Below are 25,735 nucleotides of genomic sequence, written 5' to 3'. Positions count from 1 at the left end.
AGTGACATAGAGAGAGGGAAAGATAAGGAAAAAGACATCTTCCATCTGCTGATTCACTCAGGAAATGGTTCACTCCCCTCAATGGTTGGGCCAGACCAAAGCTAAGAGCCTGGAACTCCATCCAAGTTTCCCACATGGGGAGCAGGCAGGACCCAAGGACTTGGGCTGTCTTTTGCTGTTTTCTAAGGCACATTAGCAGGGAGCTGGACTGGAAGAAGAGCAGCCATGACTCGAACTGGGCTTCAAATGGAATGCAGGCTTTGCAGGTGGCAGCCTAACCTATCGCACCAAAATGCTGGCCCCTCAACTGAAATTTTTACTGACACATTTACTGGTATTTTAATTCCACTTAAATCACTTCACTGTCACTTGACATGTAGCATTTAGCAAAATGCATCCTTCTTTTCTTAAAAAATGAAATTCATTTTATAAATGAGGTGATGCTCTTTCTACTAACACATATTTAAAAACTTGGCTGTGCTCACAATTCCTTTGGCCCATCAGTTAGGGTTAAGTATGCTTGCTTTTTAAGAAATAAAAGTGTTTTAGCAGGTCTGAGTGCTTTTATTTCTCTCATACTATCTTTTTATAGCTCTGTTACTAAAAACGCCTCAAACTGAAGCATGTCAGGTTTTTTTTTTAAACTTTTATTTAATGCATATAAATTTCCAAAGTACGACTTATGGATTACAATGGCTTCCCCCCCATACCGTCCCTCCCACCCACAACCCTCCCCTTTCCCACTCCCTCTCCCCTTCCATTCACATCAAGATTCATTTTTGATTATCTTAATATACAGAAGATCAGCTTAGTATACATCAAGTATGGATTTCAACAGTGTGCTCCCACACAGAAACATAAAGTGAAAAATAATAGATGATTTTTTTTTAAATGATGATGAAATCAGAGCAGACCTATTGTCATGTTTAATCCCAGTGAGAGTCAAGTTGGGAATTGATAATTTTTTTTTTTACAGAGGATCAGTTTAGTATGCATTAAGTAAGGATTTCAACAGTTTGCACCCCCATAGAAACACAAAGTGAAATATATTGTTTGAGTACTCGTTATAGCATTAAATCTCAATGTACAGCACATTAAGGACAGAGATCCTACATGAGGCGTGAGTGCACAGTGACTCCTGTTGTTGACTTTACCAATTGACACTCCTGTCTATGGCATCAGTAATCTCCCTATGCTCCAGTCATGAGTTTCCAAGGCTATGGAAGCCCTCTGAGTTCTCTGACTCTTATCTTGTTTAGACAAGGTCATAGTCAAAGTGGAGGTTCTCTCCTCCCTTCAGAGAAAGGTACCTCCTTCTTTGATGACCTGTTCTTTCCACTGGGATCTCACTCGCAGAGATCTTTTGCCAGAGTGTCTTGGCTTTCCATGCCTGAAATACTCTCATGAGCTTTTCAGCCAGCTCCGAATGCCTTTAGGGCTGATTCTGAGGCCAGAGTGCTATTTAGGACATCTGCCATTCTATGAGTCTGCTGAGTATCTCACTTCCCATGTTGGATCACTCTCCCCTTTATTTACTCCATCGGTTAGCGTTAGCAGGTACTAGACTTGTCTATGTGCTCCCTTTGACTCCCAGTCCCTCCACCATGACCAACTGTGAACTGAAACTGATCACCTGGAACAGTGAGATGGCATTGGTACATGCCACCTCGATGGGATTGAATTGGAATCCCCTGGTATGCTTCCAACTCCACCACTTGGGGCAAGTCAGCCTGAGCATGTCCCAAATTATACATCTCTTCCCTCTCCCATTCCCACCACCATGTTCAACAGGGATCACATTTCAGTTAATTTTCAACACTTAAGAATAACTGTGCATCAATTACAGATCTAAACCAGTCATATTAAGTAGAACAGATAAAAAAACTACTAAGAGGGATAATGTATTAAGTTGTTCATTAACAGTCAGTTTTTAAATATAATTTAATGACATTGTCATCTACTTTCAAAGTAAGTCAAACTAAAAAATGTTTATATATATTTTATGTATGTGTGCAAATAATTCAGGGAGAATGAAATTAAAAGATAAGTTTGTGGGGTTGTGACACAGTCTCCTTCTGCAGCACCAGCATCCCAAAACACCAGTTCATGTCCCAGCTGCTCCACTTCCGATCAAGCTCTCTGTGGCCTGGGAAGGCAGCAGAAGATGGCCCAAGTGCTTGGGCCTCTGCACTTGCATGGGAGACCTGGAAGAAGCTCCTGGCTTCGGATCTGCCCATCTCCAGCCATTACAGGCATTTGGGGAGTGAACCAGCAATGGAAGATCTCTCTCTCTGTAACTCTGCTTCTCAAGTAAATGTATAAATCTTTCAAAAAAAAAAGTAAAAGTATAATCTGAAAAAGTACTCTTTCTTTGTAATTTATTTTCAATAGCATTTATTTTAAATGCATGAAAACTTCCTAATCTGAAGAAAGTAAGCCTACATTTGAAACTCACTATATTTAAAATATCTTTCTGAGCAGCCTTAGCTATACAGAAATATGAAGAGAAATTTTGTTGTTAATCATTGTATACAAAATAAACTTGAATGTTTATCATTGCTACCTAGTGTGATTTAAATATATTGATATAAACAGCTCTACCTCTCAAATAAATGTTTTTTTAAAAAGATAAATTTATGTCAGTGTGAAGAACTTTTAAAACTATATACACTTTTGGCTGGCGCTGCGGCTCAGTAGGCTAATCCTCCGCCTTGCAGCGCTGGCACACCGGGTTCTAGTCCCAGTCGGGGCGCTGGATTCTGTCCCAGTTGCCCCTCTTCCAGGCCAGCTCTCTTCTGTGGCCAGGGAGTGCAGTGGAGGATGGTCCAAGTACTTGGGCCCTGCACCCCATGGGAGACCAGGAGAAGTACCTGGCTCCTGCCATCGGATCAGCGCAGTGCACCGGCCACAGCGCGCCAGCCACGGTGGCCATTGGAGGGTGAATCAACGGCAAAAGGAAGACCTTTCTATCTATCTCTCTCTCTCACTGTCCACTCTGCCTGTCAAAATAAATAAATAAATAAATAAATAAAATAAAAACTATATACACTTTTTAAATAATATGCAATTTTCATGAACTTTAAAGATTTCCAACATGCATAGCTCCAAATCTTTTGTACCCCAAAATAAAATTACACTTTAATTCCATCTTCCATGAACCCTTTGAAATCCTCTCAGATTTATAGTTTAAATATTTTAAATGTTTTAAATTGAATCATCATTTATCACAGATGAATGTAGTCAAATGTATGCAAGTTTTTTGGTACATACATAAAATCACTTCTAGAATTTTGATCATCACTCACTAAAGAAATTTCAGAATCCTCTTTATTTAAAACTAATTTGTGTGGTGCAGAATGGGGAAATTGCTCTGACTTGTACAATTGGCCACGTTCCATGAAACATGTTCCCTGCACACAGGGAATTTCAAAGCTGAAAGCTAAGATGACATCAAACAGCTCTTGAACTTCCAGAAAATTTAACAACTGGCTACCTGAAGCCCCTATTAACCTGTTCCAGCACACTCAAGACTGCAACACTTTACTGTTTCAAAAAAAATGAAATCCTGGTGTTCAAAAGCTGTCATACAATGTTGGATAGTGAGAACACGTTAAGAGAGAAATTTGATGAGTCTAAGAGGATAGGGTTACTTCTTTCACAAGTGATGCTAATGATCAGACACTAGTATTTAGAGTGGTATTCTATTTTTTTTTACATTTTAAGCTTTTATTTAGTGTGAAAGATGCATAGGAGAGTGAGGGCTTTATTTCTAGGAGAGAGATAGATCTGCGTTCACACCAAGTACCAGGAACCAGCCACGTGGAAGAGCATCCAGGCCAGGAAGCATAGGGCAGCTTGGCCCGAAGGCCATGTGCCCTGTGAAGAGTTAAAATTGTATATGTGCGGGTGTAAAAAGTTAAGCTTAAGCTTACAGGTTTAAACCTTCCTGGTGCAGCTGTGAAAATAAAACAGAGTGAAGTAGCACCTTGACAGTAGGGACTCCATTTTGGAGCACTTGAGACTCCATTCTGGGAAAGCACCCCCCCACACCGTGAGACTGGTCTGAAACTATGATCTCAAATAGTCAGACAATAGCAGTGCACTACATCACCCTTGGCAATGCACAAAAACCCCCTAGCATGATTGCTCAAGCTTAAAAATAAAAAAGGTTGCACCTGGGTTACCTGAGCTAATAATGAAGATGTGATTTGTCTATGTCTTAAGATCATAATTGTTGATTGTAAGATATTAGCAACTGCTTAGCAACCGTGTATTCTCTCCCCCCTCCCGATTTTGCGGTTTTTGCCTTTATAAACCCTATGCTGTAGTTCCTCAGGGCTCCTCTGTCCTTGTATGTTCAGAGAGCCCCAACATGTTGGATCAATAAATCTTTAACCCTTTGCTGGTTGCATGAGAGAAAAGTCTCTTGGAGTCGTTCCTCGGGCGGTGGGCTTTTTCTGGCCCTAACACCCTGAAGGCACAGGGCTGCAGACAGCCCCCTACTGGCAAGAGGCCAGGGTGACAAAAAGGAATAAAAGGGGGGATAGACACACTATGTCACAGATTTTTAATCCATTATCAAAGGAGAGTGGCTAATTAACCTGATTGGCCAGTGGGTGCTCAGATGTGGCCAAGTAGGGGCATGAGGTCACACAGGGGTGTGGCAAAGGCATGGTCTTCCAGCTCATAAGCCTAATCAATTTTAACCTGTATGCCTGTCTACTTCATTTCCCCCTCAGAGACTTCATCCCTTAATCCTAAGGGAAGTTGATAGGTGTAGAATTATCTCTTCTGTAAATGCTTCCTGCTTATGGGGGCATAGTGCAGGCTCTTCCTATGGCTCTGAAATTCTCCACATAGCCTATCTAACAAATTCGTTTTGTGAGTGGGAGCAGTCTTGGTCATTGCCAATGTCTGTGTCCCCTGCATGGTCAGTTACTCCCAGAAGTTGAGTTCTGAAACATAAAAGTTTGCTGACTAGCATAAACAAAACTGGAACAAAACCAATTATAAGTGGGGTGCCCCTTAAGATGAAAACAACATATTTTTCAGATTCCCAGAGAGTGGGTAGTGATAAGTTACCCTTATGTAGATTATAACCCATTTAGCTTGAGTATAGAGAATTATAATAGAATAACTCATTAGGTAGCTTTATTCTCAATAACAGTTCCCAGAGATAATGAAGAAATGCAGGTACAGCATTTTTGCCTTAAGGTACAGCAGTCTTGATGTGACAAAGGCAAAACTTTACTTATCTTATTGCTTTGAAGAGGTACTAAGGTCTCTGATTGGCTTACAGGAATAATCAGGCATGTCTTTCGCATTCACCTGTGAATATTTAAGAGGCAGAAGTTTAATCCTAATTTAATGGAGGTAGTCATGCTCAATATCACCTGGTAAGATCCCTTTCATTTAAGCTGAAACTGATCTGAAGAGAATCTTCTTATGAATGGTTTGCTCAGGAATTGTTAATGTTGGAGTTTTTGTTAAAAACGCCTTGATTCCTTGGAACAGCTTTTGTAGCTCCCATGCCCAGCACATTGTGTCTATGTCAGAGGCTTTTTAAGCAAACACAAGGCTTAGAATCCAAATCCTGGAATCCATAACAACTTTTGTAGCTACACTTTTCAGTACAGAGTCTGCATCAGGGCCTCTTTAAAGCTGTATACAAAAGCTTGGAATTCAAATCTTGGAATCCAAATTCCACAGAATTTCATCATTCTCAGAAATCTCCTCAGCTGCCTTTAAATAGCTGACCCTATGTTAAAACATATGAGACAGAAATTTCACAGAGAGACATGTATCCAAGATTTTACATTTGAGGCACTTAATGAACTTTAAATAAATACCTAAGAATACAGGCATTGGAGCTTGACACTTAGCCACAACTAGAACTTATGATGCATAATATCACACAATAGCACAAAGTAAATCTTTGGAATTAAGTTTTACCATTAATGTTAATACTGTAGCTCTTTTGAGAACAGAGGTCCTACATGGGAAGTTAGTACACAGTGACTCCTGTTGTTAATTTAACAATTAACACTCTTATGTGTGACATCAGTGATCACCTGAGGCTCTTGACATAAGCTGCCTAGGCCATGGAAGCCTTTTGAGTTTCACAAACTCCATCAGTATTCAGACAAGGCCATAAGCAAAGTGGAAGTCCTCTCCTCCCTCTGGAGAAAAGTACATTCTACTTTGATGTCCACTCCTTTCCACTGGGGTCTCACCCAGGGAGGTTCTCCCCATAGGGACACTTTTTCCACGAGTCCCCTGGATTTCCATGCCTGAAATGCTCTTGTGGGCTTTCTAGCCAGACCAGAATGCCTTCAGGGGTGATTTTGAGGTCACTGAGTGTTACTTAAGGAGATTGCCACACTATGAGTCTGCTGTAAGGACTCCCTCCCATATTGGAGCATTCACTCCTCTTTAATTTTATTTACTATTAGCAGTTAATACTTAATCCTATAGACAGGATCACTTTAAAACTTAAGATGTTAGCATTCCATCTAGCCCAAGGGGATTTGCGATCCCATATCAAGTTTTAAACTGTACCCTTAGAAGTAAGTCTGTAGGAATGTATGCAGAGCTATACAGCTTTACAGTCTCTGTAGGACCTGAGAAAATAAAAACAGACACAGGTCTTCATGAGCTTAATTATTTTATTCTTAAGCATATTACATGGATACATTGTATTAGCTATAATTTCTTAATCCTTCTAGTCGAAGGGCCTCCCAATTATTAAGTGTAGATCTGTCATGGAGTCTCCAAAGGAGCAGATGTAGAACTATCCATAGTTAAATCACCTTGTGGGGCCAGTGCTGTGGTGCACTAGGCTAATCCTTTGCCTGCGGAGCCAGCATCCCATATGGACACCGGGTCTAGTCTTGGTTGCGTCTCTTCCAGTCCAGCTCTCTGCTGTGGCCCAGAAAAAGCAATGGAGGGTGGCCCAGGTGCTTGGGCCCTTGCACTGCATGGGAGACCAGGAGGAGGCACCTGACTCCTGGCTTTGGATCAGCGTAGCTCCAGCTGTTGTGGCCATTTGGGAGGTGAACCATTGGATGGAAGACCATTCTGTCTGACTCTCTCACTGCTTGTAACTCTACCTGTCAAATAAATAAATAAATTCTTTTAAAATCACCTTGTAATCTGGGGAGACAGGAGGTAAATAGGGCTAAGCTTTGGCCCAGTTATATCTCTGATCATCTACCTTAACACGTAATCTGACATCTCAGAGCTACTATACCTATTATAGAGCTTAATGTATAAAATCACACTCAGAGAGAAAAATAAGGAAATAACATTGTAAAATCTCATTCAGAGGTGAAAACAACAAACTAACATAATAAAATCCAGCTCAGAGGTGAAAGTAACAAGCTAATATAATAAAATATGATTTAATATACATTGTTCTCTTAATCAGCCATGTAGTATGTGGTTGGTCATGGGGGCCACCACCTTGGGGTGGAGTCTGTTGCCCATCTTACTATGAGGGTGGAAGTTCCCATGGTGGGTCACCATCTTGGGGCATAAGTCCCACCCTCCTCATAGAGTGGTATTCTAAAGTTCATCTGTAATGCTCAGAACATTTTTCTGATTCATTATTTATACTTCTTGCTGTGTTGATCTGACAAAGAATCCATTGAAATATATAAATTGCTCTGCTGAAGCCATGGTGTACAAAGAAAATCCTCAGCACTGTTGTACATAGTGAAATATATTTCTTTTCAATCATATGTAACACAAGTGTACATGCATTAACAATTGCTACTCATAGATTATTGGGATATCCAGCAATGATCACCACATCCAAATGTTTTGTTCTTTAAATTAAATAATAGATATGTCCATCCCAAAGCATAGAAAAAATTATAGCACAAAGAACTTCCCTTTGAGATCTCAATATTAGGAAGCAAAAGTAGAGAAATGGTTTCACACCAGTGGGAAGAAACTACACATTTCTCCTGATTGTAAGAACATGTTTCTTTCAGGATAGATATTGGAATCATTTATAATAATTCTACACTGGTGTTACTTAAGGGATTGGCAACTCAGCTTTGGAAGTAATAGAGAATCCAAATTGGCAAGACTCAACTCAAAAGAAGCCTTGCTCAAATCTCACTTGACCACACTTTGAAGCACTGTACAATGTAGCTGAAGCATACAAGTACCTGCTCTCTAGAAAAGAGCTGTCTTACATGGGGTGAACAGAAGGGAAGTTGCCACAGGAATACACAAACACATCTCATCTTCTGGGTAGTGTGCATGGGTATTTTTGAGTAGTCAAGTTTTGTGTGTTTCTACGCATGTACTATGGCATTCCTAAAGATAAGTTTTCCTACTTTATACCTAATATTAATTACAATATCAAGGGGAATCTTCCCTATATGGGCACTTACTGCAAAACACTAAACATGAATAAGAATGTTTTTATGATTAAACTCCCTGTTAGTAGCCACACGGCATAATTAATCTGCCCTGCAGCTCTATTGTGTGGTGATAGCTATGGGAATGAAAATGGCAACAGCCTTGTCATTTTGTTTGCTACCTAACAGTTGTAATCCCTCTATTTTCTATATATTGCCAGCTTCATAGATTCCTTAAATGGCCAAATGTGATAATATCCAGGGAATCACTTAGCTGTCCCATAAATAAATATGGAACATCATCTGAGAACTGTCTATGGCATATTGAAAACATATTTTCACAACACGGTTGTACTTTATTCCAACTCTTATATTAGATTAAGTTACATCCGTTCTCTATTCTCATCTCTCTCATATACTTACACAACCAACTCCTTCTACTCTAGAATATACTATCCCTCAATTGAGGAAGAGGCTCCTCTACAACACAGAAGACTTAAGTGTGAGGAGGTATGTCAAACTTGGTAAAGTTCATGCCAGTGAAGGCCTGGAGTGTTAGAGATACTGTTCCTTACTTGATTATATTTTAATGCCTTTATTTTGAAAGAGCTCTGTTATATACTTAGCTATAAAACAATGTCACATGAAAAAAGAGTACTGCATGGAACATGATAAGGTTTCTATAATGAAGAGTTGTATAATTCAAAATTATATCTAATAACAAATTTGGCAAGGTTGCCAGGATTTTTCACTTAAAAAAATCACACTGACATACAACTAAAGTCCAGAATATGAAAAAATGATGAACGAGTTAGCAAAAATCTGTGTCCATCCTTCCTTTTGAAGGTAGTAATTTATTTCAATGGTGTTTTCTCTTTATATTCCATTGTTCTCAATCGCTATATTCACTGTGTTCAAGTGCTTACTTCAAAATGTATTTGCCACATTAAATGAAATTCTTATATAGTATTATCCACGTATCCAGTGGGTTTAAATGCATATCCATTGAAAAATAAATATAGCACATGTATTTATCACAATAAATAAATCATAGGTAAAGCTTACACTTTAATATTCACAAATAAAATTCAATATTTCAGGGGAAAGCCTTAATATAGGTATTTAATTTGTTCTAAGAAAAAAGATTTTTTTTCAAATTAGAAGAAACATAGATTCTGTCAGAAAAATGAATAATCATGCAATTCTCATAAATCTTTAACACTCAAACATACACAGAGTGGGTGTTGGAAGGACATTCTCAATGAGAATATTTACCTATAATGTAAATTTGCCTCATGAGCTCATCAGAACAGTGTCTCAAAGACATCGTGTACTTTCAAGATTAAATGGTAAGGCTGGCACCATGGCTCACTAGGCTAATCCTCCTCCTGTGGTGCCGGCACCCGGGTTCTAGTCCCAGTTGGGGCGCCGGGTTCTAGTCTCAGTTGCTCCTCTTCCAGTCCAGCTCTCTGCTGTGGCCCAGGAAGGCAGTGGAGGATGGCCCAAGTGCTTGGGCCCTGCTTGGGCCCCGCACCTGCATGGGAGACCAGGAGGAAGCACCTGGCTCCTGGCTTTGGATCAGCACAGTGCACCAGACGGAGCAGCCATTTGGGGGGATGAACCAATGGAAGTTAGACCTTTCTCTCTGTCTCTCTCTCTCACTTTCTAACTCTGCCTGTCAAAAAAGTTTTTAAAAAATAAATGGTAAGATAGTCCAGACATGCAGGTCATAAACAGATTTTAGTAAATTCTACAACTAAAGGCAAGGGTCTACTTTGATGGTACTATTTCTTTGTCTTCTGAAGTTACACTATTTCCTTTCCTTAGCAATCTTACGTACTCATGAAAATCCTCAAGGATCATATTCTAGGTTCCAAAAGGTAAAGAGAGGAAGCTCAATTTTATGGAACATGAAACTAAAGCTTCTGTGAACAGTCCCTACATATTAGCGGAACTTTCTAACTGTAGGAGCCAACAACAACAAGTTATGAAAAATTTCACTACAGCAACTTTCCCAAAATGTCTAGAATGTGAATTTCTCAATTTAAGAGATAACCATTTAATACAACATAAGACTTTTAAATTTTAATCAACTTCAAGAAAATAATCAATTTTCCTAGGATTACCATGAGTGCATTAGCTCATCTTATAAAGAAATGACTTCAGAATTCTTTTATTTTTGAACTTCTCATTTTACAAACTGTTTTGAAGGGCTCATAAGACAAACTCAACTAATGGAAGCAGAATAATATCAGAAGAATGTCTTTTACTCACTTGTTGAAGTAAGGGAATCTAGTCTTCAAAATGATGACTATTACTTTGTTGATTGCATCAGGCTAGAGATACTCCTGTAGCATTCAAATCCTTCCTTAACGATGTCTGCTATTTATTTTAAAAATTAATTAATATTAATTATGTCATGATATAATATCATTACATTTATATATCAATGTGATTGTAATATTTAAGAAGTCATTAGGACTTAGTGTAATATTTGCTTCTCTGAATTATTATTAACTGCATAACTAATGAATATTCATATAAAAAACAGCTACTTTGAAAAAGAAAGCTTTATTAGCATTCTTTAGTTGAATAAAAAGAGAAGTTTGAGCAGTGCACTCCAGATGTGGGGATCGCTTTGTTTCCTTCAAATGGAGCCAGATACACATGGACAATAATTGGAGAAAGAAGAAGAAATCACATCACCAGCCTTTGCAGGAGGGACTGTGCTTGGGAGGCTCAGACGCCCCCCCCCTTTTTTTTTTGGAAGCTGCATCATCCTTGCTGGGACACAGAGGCAGTCAGGTCAGGCCAGAGAACTGATCTGGGTCCTTCATTGTCACTCTCAAAGTCTTACATAAAATGGTTTTTCAGGAAAAATACAGACCTGAGACAATAGTTTATTTTGGCTGGAACTACAGTTCCCAAACTGAAGAGTTACTGGCAGAAATAGAAAAGAGTTTGGAAAAAAAAGTTTCTCTAAACTGAGATGCAGGAAAGTGCTCCTGCATTAATTCCCTGGTTCTCTGGGACCCCAATCAAGGATCCTTTGTTAAGAACCTCTCAAAGTGATGAGTCATGGGAAGTGGGAAGCTTTGGGTCTGCAGTCTACTTACCAAGGGAATTCCCTTTTCCTCGGGCACCCCCTTGCTAGCAGAGGTATAAAAAGGCAGCAGCAAGGCCTACCTGGTGATGATGAGGCATTGCCCAAGTGTGGGCAGCCAGGTCATTCACTCGCTAAGGCACAACCGCCCTGGGCTCTGGGCAGGGCTCTCACAACTCCTTGTGTCCCCCAAACATCTGCTGCTCCTGAGCCTCCCCATCTTTGTTTCCCTGTACTCTTTCCTTAAGCATGGCAACTGCTCCCAAGGCTGATCTCCTCTAGGATTCATCCCCATGTCTTTCACAATTCACCATTGTCAACATGTTACTTACCATGTGACTTCCACTCAACCCATGTTTATTGAATATTTGCAGTGGGAGGTATTCTGTTCCTCACTAGGAAACTGATGAGTAAATATACCATGTGACTTAATTAAGTAGCTTATGGAAGTAGTGGGCTTGTGTTGGGTGGAGGGTGAGTTATTGGGGGTATGGGGAATGGGGGTGGTACAGGAGGGCAAATCATGAACAAGGATAAAAATAAGTTCATAAATATCTAGTAACATCAAAGTACTGATTGAGTGACTGAAGAGAGATGCAAACATCCATTGGTCATCAAAGAAGAAAAGGGCACATACAACTGGGGAATCATGAAAAGTTTTCATGAGCAGATCAGGTGTACCACAGCTCTTAAAGAAAGGACAGAGCCTCTACAGTGGCAGAAAAGGGCTTTCCAGGTGACAAGAAAAATAAAAGCAAAAAACATGAGCAGGAGGCATAAAACAGTATCTGGAGTACAAAATACAGATGGGAGTGATGAGAAACAGATCCCAGAATGATAGGTTAAGGCCATGCAGGGCCTTGAATGAATGAGAAACTGAGAGAGGCAGTTGTTTGTGGGCTGAAAAAGTGTTGTCACACAGAGAGGAAGGGGGATGGCAAAAGTACAGGCATCCGATCTAGGGGACCATGGGCCCTGAAGACTAGACAGGGACATGGTGATGCTGACAAGCCATCATGAAGTCAGGAACCAGCTGAAGTCCAGCAGAGAGTCCAACATTCCGGGAAGAGTAGGGATAAATTTCACTCACCTTAAAAGACTAAAATGTTTTCCTGCCCCTTTTTTCTGCACTGCCAATAAAACTTTACTGCAAATTATATTTGGTTTGCATTTTTTTCTGTTCCAAAACCTCTAACAAATAATGAGTTGCCTATACACTTATTTGTTTGGTTTAGTGCTGTACTATATATACATATTTCTTTCCTGGGCTTCTAAAATATCCTGAATCTAATCATTAACATTTTTCTACTTTTCCATACTTTTAATAAGCAATCTCAACTCATATATTCTAACATAATTGCACCCAGGGATCTTTGCTAATGTTCAGTAGTAATAATGCCTTTTCCACCACACAAGGCTTACAGAGCAATCCTCAATTAATTCCCAACTAATCTTTATTTTAAAAAATTCACAAGTGAATAGTCCTCCTGCTTCCCACATCCGCATGCCCTTTGTTGGGGCAGCTTCATTGCACAATGTATGGCTGGAAACCCAGCAGGCTCAGATGTTTTCATGGGAGAGATGCTGCACACCCTCAAAATTCTCTACATCAGCTCTCCGCAAATCCAAGATGAATGCTTTATCCCCCCTGTCCTGCTAAAAGTGCTTCTAATCTCCTTTAGGAACTCCTTCTGCTTGTCAGCTACCTGACTGGCAATTCTGGAATTCAGACTGGAAATTCGAAAAGACTGAATCTTTTGTGAGGCTTTAAAAGTTAATGTTTCTATGTTAATTGCCACTGTCTGATTCTATTAAGCTTTCTTACTTTTCCCCTGGAAATTCTACCCTAGTTTCTGGCATGTTCCCCAACCTTTCCCAGAAAAAATGGTCTCTTCCCTGTTCCTCTAGGGGCCTGGAACTCTCCCTAGTAGACCTTACATTTTTGAATATGTTTTATTGTTTGCCTTCTCACTTCCACAATACCATTTTCTGACACTCATATCCATTGTTATGTGCATTTGACTGCATTTTAATTACGGATCTACAACTTACTGATCTAACATCTCAGTATCTCTGAGTCCATTTGTCTTTTGATAACTGCCCAAATTCGATGTTTATACATTGTTCTCAATTAAGAATGACTTTAAGATGCATATTTGTCCTCAAATCCATGCTTGCATTTTCTTCTAAAAAAACAGCTGGTTGATGCAAGTGTTTATTTTTAAAAAGTTCTTTTGTAAAATCATGCTCTTTTATGTTTCACTTTTTTTGTATTTTTTTTAACTTTTATTTAATGAATATAAATTTCCAAAGTACAGCTTATGGATTACAATGGCTTCCCCCCCATAACGTCCCTCCCACCCACAACCCTCCCCTTTCCCACTCCCTCTCCCCTTCCATTCACATCAAGATTCATTTTCGATTATCTTAATATACAGATCAGCTTAGTATACATTAAGTAAGGATTTCAGCAGTTTTCTCCCACACAGAAACATAAAGTGAAAAATAATAGATGATTTTTTTAAATGATGATGAAATCAGATCAGACCTATTGTCATGTTTAATCCCAGTGAGAGTCAAGTTGGGAGTTGATAATTTCTTTCTTTTTTTTTTTTACAGAGGATCAGTTTAGTATACATTAAGTAAAGATTTCAACAGTTTGCACCCCCATAGAAACACAGTGAAATATATTGTTTGAGTACTCGTTATAGCATTAAATCTCAATGTACAGCACATTAAGGACAGAGATCCTACATGAGGAGTAAGTGCACAGTGACTCCTGTTGTTGACTTTACCAATTGACACTCCTGTCTATGGCATCAGTAATCTCCCTATGCTCCAGTCATGAGTTTCCAAGGCTATGGAAGCCCTCTGAGTTCTCCGACTCTTATCTTGTTTAGACAAGGTCATAGTCAAAGTGGAGGTTCTCTCCTCCCTTCAGAGAAAGGCACTTCCTTCTTTGAAGACCTGTTCTTTCCACTGGGATCTCACTCACAGAGATCTTTTGCCAGCGTGTCTTGGCTTTCCATGCCTGAAATACTCTCATGGGCTTTTCAGCCAGATCCGAATGCCTTTAGGGCTGATTCTGAGGCCAGAGTGCTATTTAGGACATCTGCCATTCTATGAGTCTGCTGAGTATCTCACTTCCCATGTTGGATCACTCTCCCCCTTATTTATTCTATCGGTTAGTGTTAGTATGTTTCACTTTTAAAGATGCTTCATTTTTCTATCATATTTAGTTTCTCTTGGTGTTGGAGTTCTCATAATCTCTTGTTCTGTTGAGAAGGTCCCTCTTTCAGCAGATGAAGATTAAGAAGGATGGTCCTTATGTCTAGACCAACAGGACACTGTAGAGGAAGGAAGGGTTCTGCACTTGCATTATCCCATACATTAGCCACACACAGCTATGGTGTGCATGGAATGTGGTTCATTGAATCAACAGATTGCATTTTTAAGTTTACCTAATTAAAATTTAAAAAGCCTTAAGTGAAAATCAGTTCCCTTACTACACAGCATGAAAGAGTATTATAATGGAACAAGCAGGGATGTTTGTGTCCCAGGTGGATTGAGCACCTGGTTTGCAGTCACTGTTGCAGTCCTGGCTTCACTTCCAATTCCAGCTTCCTGCTAATGTATTGGGAGGCAGCAGGTAATGAATGAAAAACTTAAGTCAGGGCCACCCACACCTGGATGGAGTTCCAGGCTTCTGGCTTTGCCCTGGCCCAACCCCAGCTGTGGCAGCCATTTGCAGAATGAATCAGCAAACAAGAGATCGCTTTCTGCCTGTGTCTGTCTCTCTGTTCCTCTTTCAAATAAATAAAACAAAACAAATATTTTTATAAAAGGGAATATTACAATTATCACTGATAACCACAGATACAAGCCGTGCATTGTAGTAAATCTGTAATGCCTTGTTGGGCAGACATGTCTGAAAAGAATGACATCCAGAGGACAAGTGCTTGTGTCTTAGAAAAGAGACTCTTCTTGTCTTGGAATTCTCAACCCTGATGGTGTGTAAGAATCACCTGGGGACTTTTTGTAGGCTGACAGTGTCCTGATGAAATGATGAGACACTTGGGACTTGCACCAAATCACTGGGAAAAATGAGAACAGAGACTAGGATGGCAGAAATGAGCTGTCATTTGTCACGTGCTGAGGAACACTGAACAGGACGTGCACATGTCCCATACCCCATTCTCCCATTTCATGCTATGATTTCCATGTATTGTCAAATTTAACACATGGCAGCTCCACTCTAGATGAACTTAATTGTAATCCAAGAGGCTTCTGTATCTTTGGAAAAGGCTTGTATTACTCCAGTGCTCACAAAGTTTGAGAATCACTGGTTTATGAAGAAGTCCTGCTGCACAGAAAATATGAACTATCTTACCTTAAGATCCGAAGAGATCAGGAAAAAGGAATCAATTTAATAAACAATATTTATTAAAAAAAAAACACTCATCAAGGAGCAGGCTTTGTGGCATGGCTGGCTAAGCCACTGCTGGTGACATTGGCATCCCATATCAGAGTGCAGGTTTGAGTCCCAACTGCTCTGCTTCTAATCCAGCTTCCTGTTAATGCACCTGATGGTCCAAGTACCTGGGCTCCTGCTACCCATGTGGCAGACTAGAAAGGAATTCCTGGCTCCTGGTTGCTGGCTTTTGCCTGGCCAAGCCCTGGCTGCTTTGGCTATTTGGGAAGTGAAGCAGTACATGGAAAACCTCTGTCTTCGTTTCCTTCTCTGTCTCTCTGCCTTTCAAATTAGTAGATAAATAATCTTTTTATAAAAAGAAATAAAAATACTGACCAAAATGCATTGCCATGTGCATTATGTTAACTCCCTTACAGAAAATAATGGTAACTGTGTTGCACAAGTAGATTTGCCACCAACTTTCCTTTCTAGGTGGTTTATGGAACCTATCTCAGAAGATCCCATGGGAAGATTACTGATGGTCTGCCCACCCTCCCTTTCCTTGTACTTTATTCACTGGCCAGGCCACCCATGTGGTCATCAGTGTCCCAGATCCATGGTCCCTAATCCTGTAGCACTGTTTGACAAGGGTTAACAATAATCCTCTGCAAAGTGGATCATACAGACACAGACATCCTGGACTGAAGCAGCATCTTTCTATCAAGGTCCTCATAAAAGGGATTTTTAATCTATTTGTTAAAGCCAGTGAATTTTAAAAATTTGAAAGCAGTTTATTTTTCTTTAACTCACCAATGTTTGTGCCACTATCAAATAGTACAATGCAGCTTGCTTAATAGTCCTTATTTTTCCCAAATGTCCAATAATTTCAAGTTTTATTTAGTACTTGACATTTTAAAAAAGATGAACTGACTATATATAATGTTCAATAATGCATAAATGTATAAAATGCATAAAGCTCAACAATGCATAACTCTGCAGAGATGGCTATAGCATCTCATGTCTCATCTAAAAGTAATGCCACAGGATATTCATACATATTGGTTAATAGGAAATTGGATTTCATAGTTACCAGATTATTAAAAGTATAGACACCATATATTTTAAAATACATATTTTAGCTTGGTTATGATAAACTTTTTAATAAATGTGCACTTATTTTTGTCCAGACTTAATAAAAATGGTAAATATATAACATATAACCAAAGGTATTAGATGTTAGAAAGCATCCATTGATATCAACCATTCACAAACACAAACAATGAGACTTTAGTGACTGTTCATCTACTTTTCCTGTGGGTTGACCAAATATTTTCCAGGTTCACCCCACTCCTAAAAACGTGGATCTAGGAGCCTCAGAAAATCTCAACCATGGAGGATTCATTCATCTTCAGAGCAGCAGTTTCTATACCAGAAGTAAGATTTGCCAAACAAATAGGATTTACCTGACTCTATGCAGGTAATAGTCTTTACTACCAGCAGAAAATGTGATGAGTAATTAGGGGGTATGCATCTGACAAGGTGTCATGCAGATTTTAATAAAAACAATGCATGCAGATTGGCAAAAAGATACTGCAGTCTGTGGGTTAAAAATAAATGAATCTGGTGGGTTAAAAATAAATGAATATCTGATAGGCAACAAGAGCTAAACACACACATACACAGAGCACGTAAAACTAGTGAAATCTGGGTAATGTTGATGGATTGTATCAAAACGAATTTTCTGGTTGTGCTATTATATTGCAATTATTCAAGTTACTGCTGTTGGAGGAAGCTAGGTAAAGGATTTATAGGATACCTCTACATTATTTCTGTAAATACTGCATGTGAATTTACACTTGTTCAAAATAGAGTTTTTGTAGTGAAGTGTTAAGCAGAAACAAGTCTATTGGACAAAGATTTGTTAAAACCAAACAAAATCAATTATCAGTGCAAAAGTAATCAACTATTCAATAAAGGCTTTAATGATTGGGTTAAGAAATTCTAGATGAAAGTCTATGAATAGATACTCCAAAATTCTTATCAAAGGAAATCAGTGAATACGGTACTGCAATTCACTAGGGGTTCTTGGCTAAATGATGGATGTAGAACACCTTCTGGAAATTTTCCTAAATGAATCCTTCACAGTGAGTTCTAGGTACTCACATCATGAAGTAACAGAACACTGTCTTAAATGCTAATGATGTATAATCATGCTCTAAAGAATAATTTTGCCAGAAAAAACACTGCACTCAATAAAACAAGATTACACTCAAGAGCCAGTCCAAGCAAAGTTGCGTAGTGTGTCAGCGATGGATATCAGGCACTTTGTGTGTCATATGCATCAAACTTTATGATTAAACATTTGTATAACAAGTGTGGAATAGCTTCAGGTTAATGCAGAATTCTAAGAAGATAAATGATCGAGTCAATATTTTACTGTGTGGTATAGTAAAGAAATCCTACAAGATCCCACTAGGGAAGAATAAAAACAGATAAAAATGCTCAGAGGACAGTTAACTTAGGAGTTCTGTGGGGAGGGAATACATTAAATTCCAGAGACACAAAGTGGCAATAGGAATAAAATAAAGGATGATGTCAAACAGGACGAATTTGGTCCATGCTGAGTAGAATAAAGCCATGGCACTGAGGACCAAATGTAAGTGTAGATGAGAAGGAGAAGTCATCAATGGAGATCATTAATGTGAAGACATTTGGAAAGAAAATTAAAATTAGTTATGTAAAGCAGGGATTTTTATGTGTGTGTTTGGGATTTGAGTCATGATTGACAAAAAAAAATGTGGAAAAATCAACCCTATTTTCCACACTTGATTTTGTTTTGAGTCTTCAAAACACAAGGATCTGGGATGACCATGAGAGGTCAGAGTTAGGGTCTTTGCAGAGTTCAGTGATTATTGGAGGAGGAAGGAACAGGTGGGTCTGGTGTGCACAGGTGATGGGAAGATGATGTGGACCAGAGAGAGGGAGAAAGAAGGAAAGCATGTCTGTTTAGTGCAAACAAAATGGTCAATCATGGATATTTTTGAGCAGCTGCTGGAAAAGAAGACCATTCAATTTAAGAAACCAGTAGTTATCTAAGAATGAAGAGAGAAAGTTAAGCACTTGAGACAAGGAAGGGTTGCTTGGTATAATTGGAGCTATTTTATTTTATTACTTTATCTGGACACAAAGACAAATAAAACTATAGGTAAAATTCAATTTCACAAAATTGCCTTAAAATAAAAAAAAATTTGAAGAGGAAATAGATTCTTCAATTCATCAAAGGTTATCCAAAATATTATTCTATTTATGGAAAGTATCTCTAACTTATAATAGATCCCATGTGTATATGACCAGATATCACACATTAAAAGGCTATGAGGTGTCAAAAATATTTAGGCACTTTGTTAGCAGGAGCTAAATCACTGGAATGTTCAAATTCTGAAGCTAAGAAAATGTATCAGTGTTTATATTCATAAAACAAGGATGAAAAATTACTTAGGTAGTCATAAAACCTGATTCAGAGAATGGTATCTTACACCCAAGTAAAGCGTCAAATTTCATTGTATTCACTCAATGGCAGTAGCCAACATTTTAAATGATGCTGAGATTTATTTTTATTGGGAAGGCTAAAACTTAAGGTTTCAATAGGGGCACCGGTTTGAGTCCTGGCTGCTCCACTTCCAATCCAGCTCTCTGCTATGGCCTAGGAAAGCAGTAGAAGACAGCTCAAGTCCTTGGGCCCCTGCACCCACGTGGGAGACCTGGAGGAGGCTCCTGGCTCCTGGCTTCAATATACTTCCAGTGTTGTGATAAAAGCCAATGTTTTCAAGCACAGAGGGAAGAGGGGTAATGAACAAAACATGTTTTTTTTTTTTTCAGTTTAAGATTAGAAATCAGCTTACAGGGTGTCAACATAATGGCCTCCATTCATAGTTACTATTAAATAAAGATTAAATGTTAAATATTTAGCATCAAATTTCTAATCTGAAGGAAAACTTATATATTGTCATATCTTGCACTTAATGGTTTTCCTTTTCAAATATTTTAGAGACGTACACAGAACTGGAAAATATTCCCATTTTTATTTACATTCTTCCTTTCATTCACTGATGACTTTCAACAGTAAAGCATCTTCATTTCAAAGAGTTCTCATCCCAAAATTAATCTACTACTCCAAGAAAAAGATTCTATAGCTTTGAGACTTTTAAATTGTTCAAGATTATCCTTAATCTTTGAGATGCAACAGGGTATTTTTTCTACTCTAAAGCAAATACTAAAATACACAACTCAGTAACACAGAAATGAATAGTAAAACACAATGATGGAATATCTAGGAAAAATTATATGATGCACAATTAGTTTGAGTAAGATGTAACTTAGGGTTTAACTTTCAATTTATTAAGTGCACTGTGTACCTGTCATTCTACAATGCCAAGCATATAGACAAACACTGTTCCACAACAAATGTTTTATGAGTTGGTAGCTATAAATAAAATCTTTGCCATTTTACAAAAATCTAATATAATGCAACATCTAATAAAATTCATGTCCCTAAATCATGTCCTGTTTTGGATTAAGTTCTGATTTTTAGGAAATACATACTTATATTCACTAATTTGAAAGAACATACTTACAATATATATTGTATATCCTCCACAAAAAAAAAAAAAAACAGCATTACACCGATTAATCAATTTTAGTTATTTTAACTGAAAGTGGGCAGTTTATACCCTGTTCCCACACTGCTTGGAGAACAATCAAATGTAATGGAAGCCAAGCAATTGACACTATTTATAGACATTCTCAGAACCACCTACTTTGTACTGATTGTTTTAAGCACCACTGTAAACTTTTGATTTTTAAGAGTCCCTTTGAAGATGTAGCAGACGTTGGCTTGCTAATCATGCTGGAAAGCATAGCGGGTTCAAAGTTACAAAAATGTTAACATATATAAATTAGTATTAAACTTGGTTATTTTCAATTGTCAATAAACTATAATGAAGGCCTAAAGTCCATAAATATTTGTTTCTGAACCCCTAAGCTTCTATGATTTGTACGTGTGTGCATTCATGTGTGTTTGTGAAAGGGAAATGCATATAAACGCGTACTGGGAAATGTTACACATTGTACTTTTAGCATCATTACTATGGATACAGATGTGAGGTTTGTAAATATTTGGGTGCTTTTCAATATTTCTAGTGATTCAAATGCTGTTAGAATTTAGCATGGTCATTAACACTACATGTACAGTTCAGTGTTAGATTCAGGCGTTCAGACTTTACCATAGTTGTATGCATCATGTTCACTCTCCACTATAACTAGACAGTGATTATAAACTTCATAACTAAATGCACATGATCTCCCGATGCATGATTTGCATTTTACTTAACACAATTTCAATTTTCCAGAGTTCAGAAATCAACTTCATTGTAGGTTTTAGAAATATTAGAGGGAGCAGGGGCAGGCCCTGAAGGGAGAAGACGGAAGTGGGTTCCTGCACTGGAGGGCAACAAGGGGAGCAGGGTCCAGCCTGAGAGGGCGAGGAGGGGAGCTGGGCCCAGGCCCTGGAGGGCAAGAAAGCCAGAGGGTCAGGCCCTGAGGGCGGGGAAGGGAGGGGAGCCTGGTCCAGGATGGTGAGGAGGGGAGCAGGGCCTGGCCCTGGGGGGTGAGGAAGGGAGAAGAGCCTGGACCTGGAGGGTGGCAAGGGGAGCACAAACCAGGCCATGTAGGGCAAGGAAGTCTGGCCCTGGAGGGTGGAGAGGGGAGCAGGGAAGGACCACAGAGGGCAAGGAGGGGATCAGGGCCAATCCCTGGAGGGCGAGGAGGGGAGCAGAGCCCAGGCCCTGGAAGGCGAGGAGGTGAGCAGGGCCTGTCCCTGGAGGGAAAGAAGGGGAGCAGAGTAGGCCCTGGACAGCAGCAGGAGGAGCAAGGCCTGGCCCTGTAAGGCAGCAAGAGATGTGAGGCCTGGCCCTGGAAGGAGAGAGGGGAATGGGGCCTGCCCTGGAGGACAGCAATGCCCGTTCAAGAGGGGCATGGGACCTGGCCCTTCAGGGCAAGGAAGGTAGCAGGGCTCGGCCCTAAAGTGTGAGTAGGGGACTGCGGTCCTGCACTGGAAGGCGGCTGGGGGAGAAGGGCTCGGCACTGGAGGGCAAGGAGGGCAGCAGGGCCCGACCCTGGAGGGTGGCAGGGGGAGCAGGGCCTGGCCCTGGATGACAGCAAGAGGTGTGGGGCCTGGACCTGGAAGGCAAGGAGGGGAGGGGGGTTCATGCCCTGGAAGGCGAGGAGGGGAGCAGAGCCTGGCACTGGAGGGTGAGGAGTTGAGGAGGGCCCAGCCCTGGAGGGCAAGGAGGGGAGAGGGGTCAGGCCCTAGAGTGTGGCGAGGGGAATGGGGCCAGGCCCTGGAAGGCAGTGAGGGGAGCAGGGTAAGGCCCTGGAGGGCGTGGTGTGGAGCGGGGTCAGGCTATGTAGGGCAGCGGGTGGAGCGGGACAGGGCCATGGAGGGCAAGGAGGGGAGTGGGGCCAGGCCCTGGAGGGTGAGGAGGGGAGCAGGGCCTGGCCCTGGAGGGTGAGGAGGGGAGTGGGTCCAGGCCCTGGAGGGTGAGGAGGGCCGTGGGGCTCAGGCCCTGGATGGTAAGGAGAGAATGGGGCACAGGCCCTGATGGACTAGGAGGGAGGCAGGGCCCATGCCCGGGAGGCAGTGATGGCAGTGCCCGAGGGGAGTAGGGCCTGACCCTGGAGGGTGAGGAGGGGAGGGGGACCTAGCCCATGATGGTAAGGAGGGCTGCAGGGCCCTGGAGGGCAAAGAGAGGAGCAGGGCTGGGCCCTGAAGCGTGAGTAGGGGATCAAGGCCTGGCCCTGGTGGACATCAAGGTAAGCAGGCCCAGGCCCTGTAGGGCAAGGAGGGGAGCAGGGCCTGGCCCTGGAGGGTGAGGCGGGGAGCGTGGTCCTGCCCTGGAGGGTGGCAGGTTGAGCATGGGCCGGCCCTGGAGGGCGGCAAGAGGAGCAAGGCCTGGCCCTAGAGGGCAACATGGGGAGCGAGGTCCATGCCCTGATTGGCAGTGATGCCTGTTTATGAGGCCTGGGCTCTGTTCCCCTCTTCACCCTCCAGGGCCAGGCCCTTCTCTCCTCAGGAACAGCCATCACTGCCCTCCAGGGCATGGGCCCTGCTCCCCTCCTCACCTCCAGGGCCTGACCCCACTCCCCTCCTCTTTCTCCAGGGCTGGACCTTCCTCCCCTCCTCGCCCTCCAGGGCCTGGGGCCTTGTGCCCTCCTCACCCTCTAGGGCCAGGCCCTGTTCCCCTCAGGCATGGCCATCGGGCCCTGCAGGGCATGGGCCCCGCTCCCCACTTCACCCTCCAGGTCCAGGCCTGCTCTTCATGCCGCCCTCCAAGGCTGGACTCTGCTCCCATTCTCACCCTCAGGGCCAGGCCCTGCCCCTTTCAGACATGGCCATCGCTGCCCTCCAAGGCTTGGGCCCCACTCCCCTCCTCACCCTCCAGGGCCAGGCCCACTCATCTTGCTGCCCTCCAGGGCAGGGCCCTGCTCCCCCGCTGCCCTCAAGTGCAGGACCCCACTCCCCTCCTTGCCCAAGAAGGCCGGGCCCCACTTCCCTCCTCGCCCTCCAGGGCCAGGCCCTGCTCCACTCTCCTCCCTCCATGGCTGGCTGGGCCCCGCTCCCTTTGCCGCCCACCAGGGCCAGGTCCTGCTCCCCTCCTAGCCCTCCATGGCCCTGCCCTGCATACCTCCATGCCCTCTAGGGCAAGGCCCCACCCCCCTCTCTCATGGCCCTCACTTCTGTCCTGGGCATGGGCCATGCTCCCCTCACTGCCTTCCAGGGTCTGACCCTGCTCTCCTCCTTGCACTCCAGGGCCAACCCTGCTGCCTTCCTCACCCTCCAGGGCTAGGCCCCGCTCACATGTACACCCTCCAGGACCTGGGCCCACTCCCCATGATGCCCACCAGGGTCAGGCCTCGCTCTGCTACTCAGGCTCCAGGGCCCAGCCCTGCTCCCCTCCTCACCCTCCAGGGCCAGCTCTGCATCCCTTCTGCCATCCCAGGCTAGGCCCCCCTCCCCTCCTCGCCCTCCAGGGTCAGGCCCCACTCCCCTCTGGCACGGCCATCACTGCCCTCCAGGGCATGGGCTCTGCTCCCCTCCTCGCCCTCCAGGGCCTGAGCCCCGCTGCCCTCCTCACCCTCCTTGCCATCCATGCTTGCTCCCCTGCTTGCCATCCATGGTGCTGTCCCCTCCATTCGTTGCCCATCAGAGCTTGACCCCACTCCCGTCCACACTCTCCAGGGCCTGACCCCGCCCCCCTCACTGCCTTCCAGGGCCTCACCCAGAAATCCTCGCCACCAACCAGAGTCTGACCCTGCTTCCCTATTCACCCTCCAAGGCCTGGCCCTACTCACCTCCATGCCCTCCATGGACTAGGACCCACTCACCTCACTGCCTTCCAGGGACTGGCCCCATTCCCCTCGCCACCCTCTAGGGCCTGACCCCGCTCCCTCCCTCGTTCCCCAGGGCTGGACCATGCTCCTTTCCTTGCCCTCCAAGGCCTAGGGTCCGATGCCCGCCTCACCCTCCAGAGCCTGGGGCCTGGTGCCCTCCTCACCCTCCAGGGCCAGGCCATGTTACCCTCAGGCATGGCCATCACTGCCATCCAGGACATGGGCCCTGCTCCCCCCTTTGCCCTCCAAGGCCGGGCCCGCTCCTCTTGCCTGCCTCCAGGGCAGAGCCCTGCTCCCCCACTACCCTACAGTGCAGGACCCCAGTCCCTTCCTTGCCCTCCAGGGCTGCGCCTTGCTCCCCAACTCACCCTCTAGGGCCTAGACCCAGCTCCCTTCCTTGCCCTCCAGGGCCACGCCCTGCTCACCTCCTGGCCCTCTAGGGCCTGGAACCTGCTCCCCTCTTAACCCTCCATAGCCCTGCCCTGCATTACTCCATGCCCTCTAGGGTAAGGCCCGATTCCCCTCAGTCGTGGCCATCACTACCCTCCTGGACATGGGCCCTGCTCACCTCACTGCCTTCTAGGGCCTGACCCTGCTCCCCTCCTCGGCCTCCAGGGCCTTTCCTGCTGCCTTCCTTGCCCTCCAGGGCCAGGCCCGGCACCCCTCCTTACCATCCGGGCTAGGCCCCCCTACCCTCCTCACCCTCCAGGGTCAGGCCCCACTCCCCACAGGCACAGCCATCACTGCCCTCTAGAGCATAGGCCCTAGTCCCCTCCTTGCCCTCCAAGGCCTGTGTCCCATTCCCTCCTCACCTCCAGGGCCTGACCCTGCTCACCTCCATGCCCTCCAGGGCTTGGGCCCCATTCCCTCCTTACTCTCCAGGGCCTGAGCCCCGCTGCCCTCCTCGTACTCCAGTGCCTGGCCCCTACTCCTATTGCCCACGACCAGGGCCAGACCCTGCTTCCCTCCTCACCCTCCAGGGCCTGGGACCACTCCCCTTGATGCTCACCAGGGTCAGGCCTCGCTCTGCTACTCAGGCTCCAGGGCCCAGCCCTGCTCCCCTCTTCGCCCTCCAGGGCCAGGCCCAGCACCCCTCCTTATCATCTGGACTAGGTCCCCCTCCCCTCCTCACCCTCCAGGGTCAGGCCCCTCCCCTCAGGCACAGCCATCACTGCCCTCTAGAGCATAGGCCCTAGTCCCCTCCTCGTCCCCCAGGGCCTGTGCCCCATTCCCTCCTCACCCTCCAGGGCCTGAGCCTGCTCACCTCCATGCCCTCCAGGGCCAGGCCCCACTCCTCTTGCTGCCAAAAAGGGCTAGACCCTGCTCCCCCTGCCACCCTCCAGTGCAAGACCCTGGTCCCCACCTTGCCCTCCAGAGCCAGGGCCTCTCCCCTCCTCACCCTAA

General features: G+C 43.4%; 2 long non-coding RNA genes across 2 annotated transcripts in view; one reads left to right on the top strand and one right to left on the bottom strand.

Moving 5' to 3' along the window:
- The window catches only part of LOC127489155 (uncharacterized), a 477,275-nt gene that overhangs the window by 289,662 nt on the left and 161,878 nt on the right, over positions 1 to 25,735 (top strand). The window lies entirely within an intron of this gene.
- Positions 1,193 to 11,263, bottom strand: LOC138846858 (uncharacterized). The gene is made up of 3 exons (XR_011384378.1): positions 10,644 to 11,263; positions 6,559 to 7,109; positions 1,193 to 5,328 (listed from the first exon to the last, which is right to left on the bottom strand). It is a non-coding gene; the product is annotated as an uncharacterized lncRNA (long non-coding RNA).

This window comes from Oryctolagus cuniculus, chromosome 19, assembly GCF_964237555.1.
Source record: "Oryctolagus cuniculus chromosome 19, mOryCun1.1, whole genome shotgun sequence".
Taxonomy (NCBI): Eukaryota; Metazoa; Chordata; class Mammalia; order Lagomorpha; family Leporidae; genus Oryctolagus; species Oryctolagus cuniculus.
This window is presented reverse-complemented; position numbering and strand designations above follow the sequence as displayed.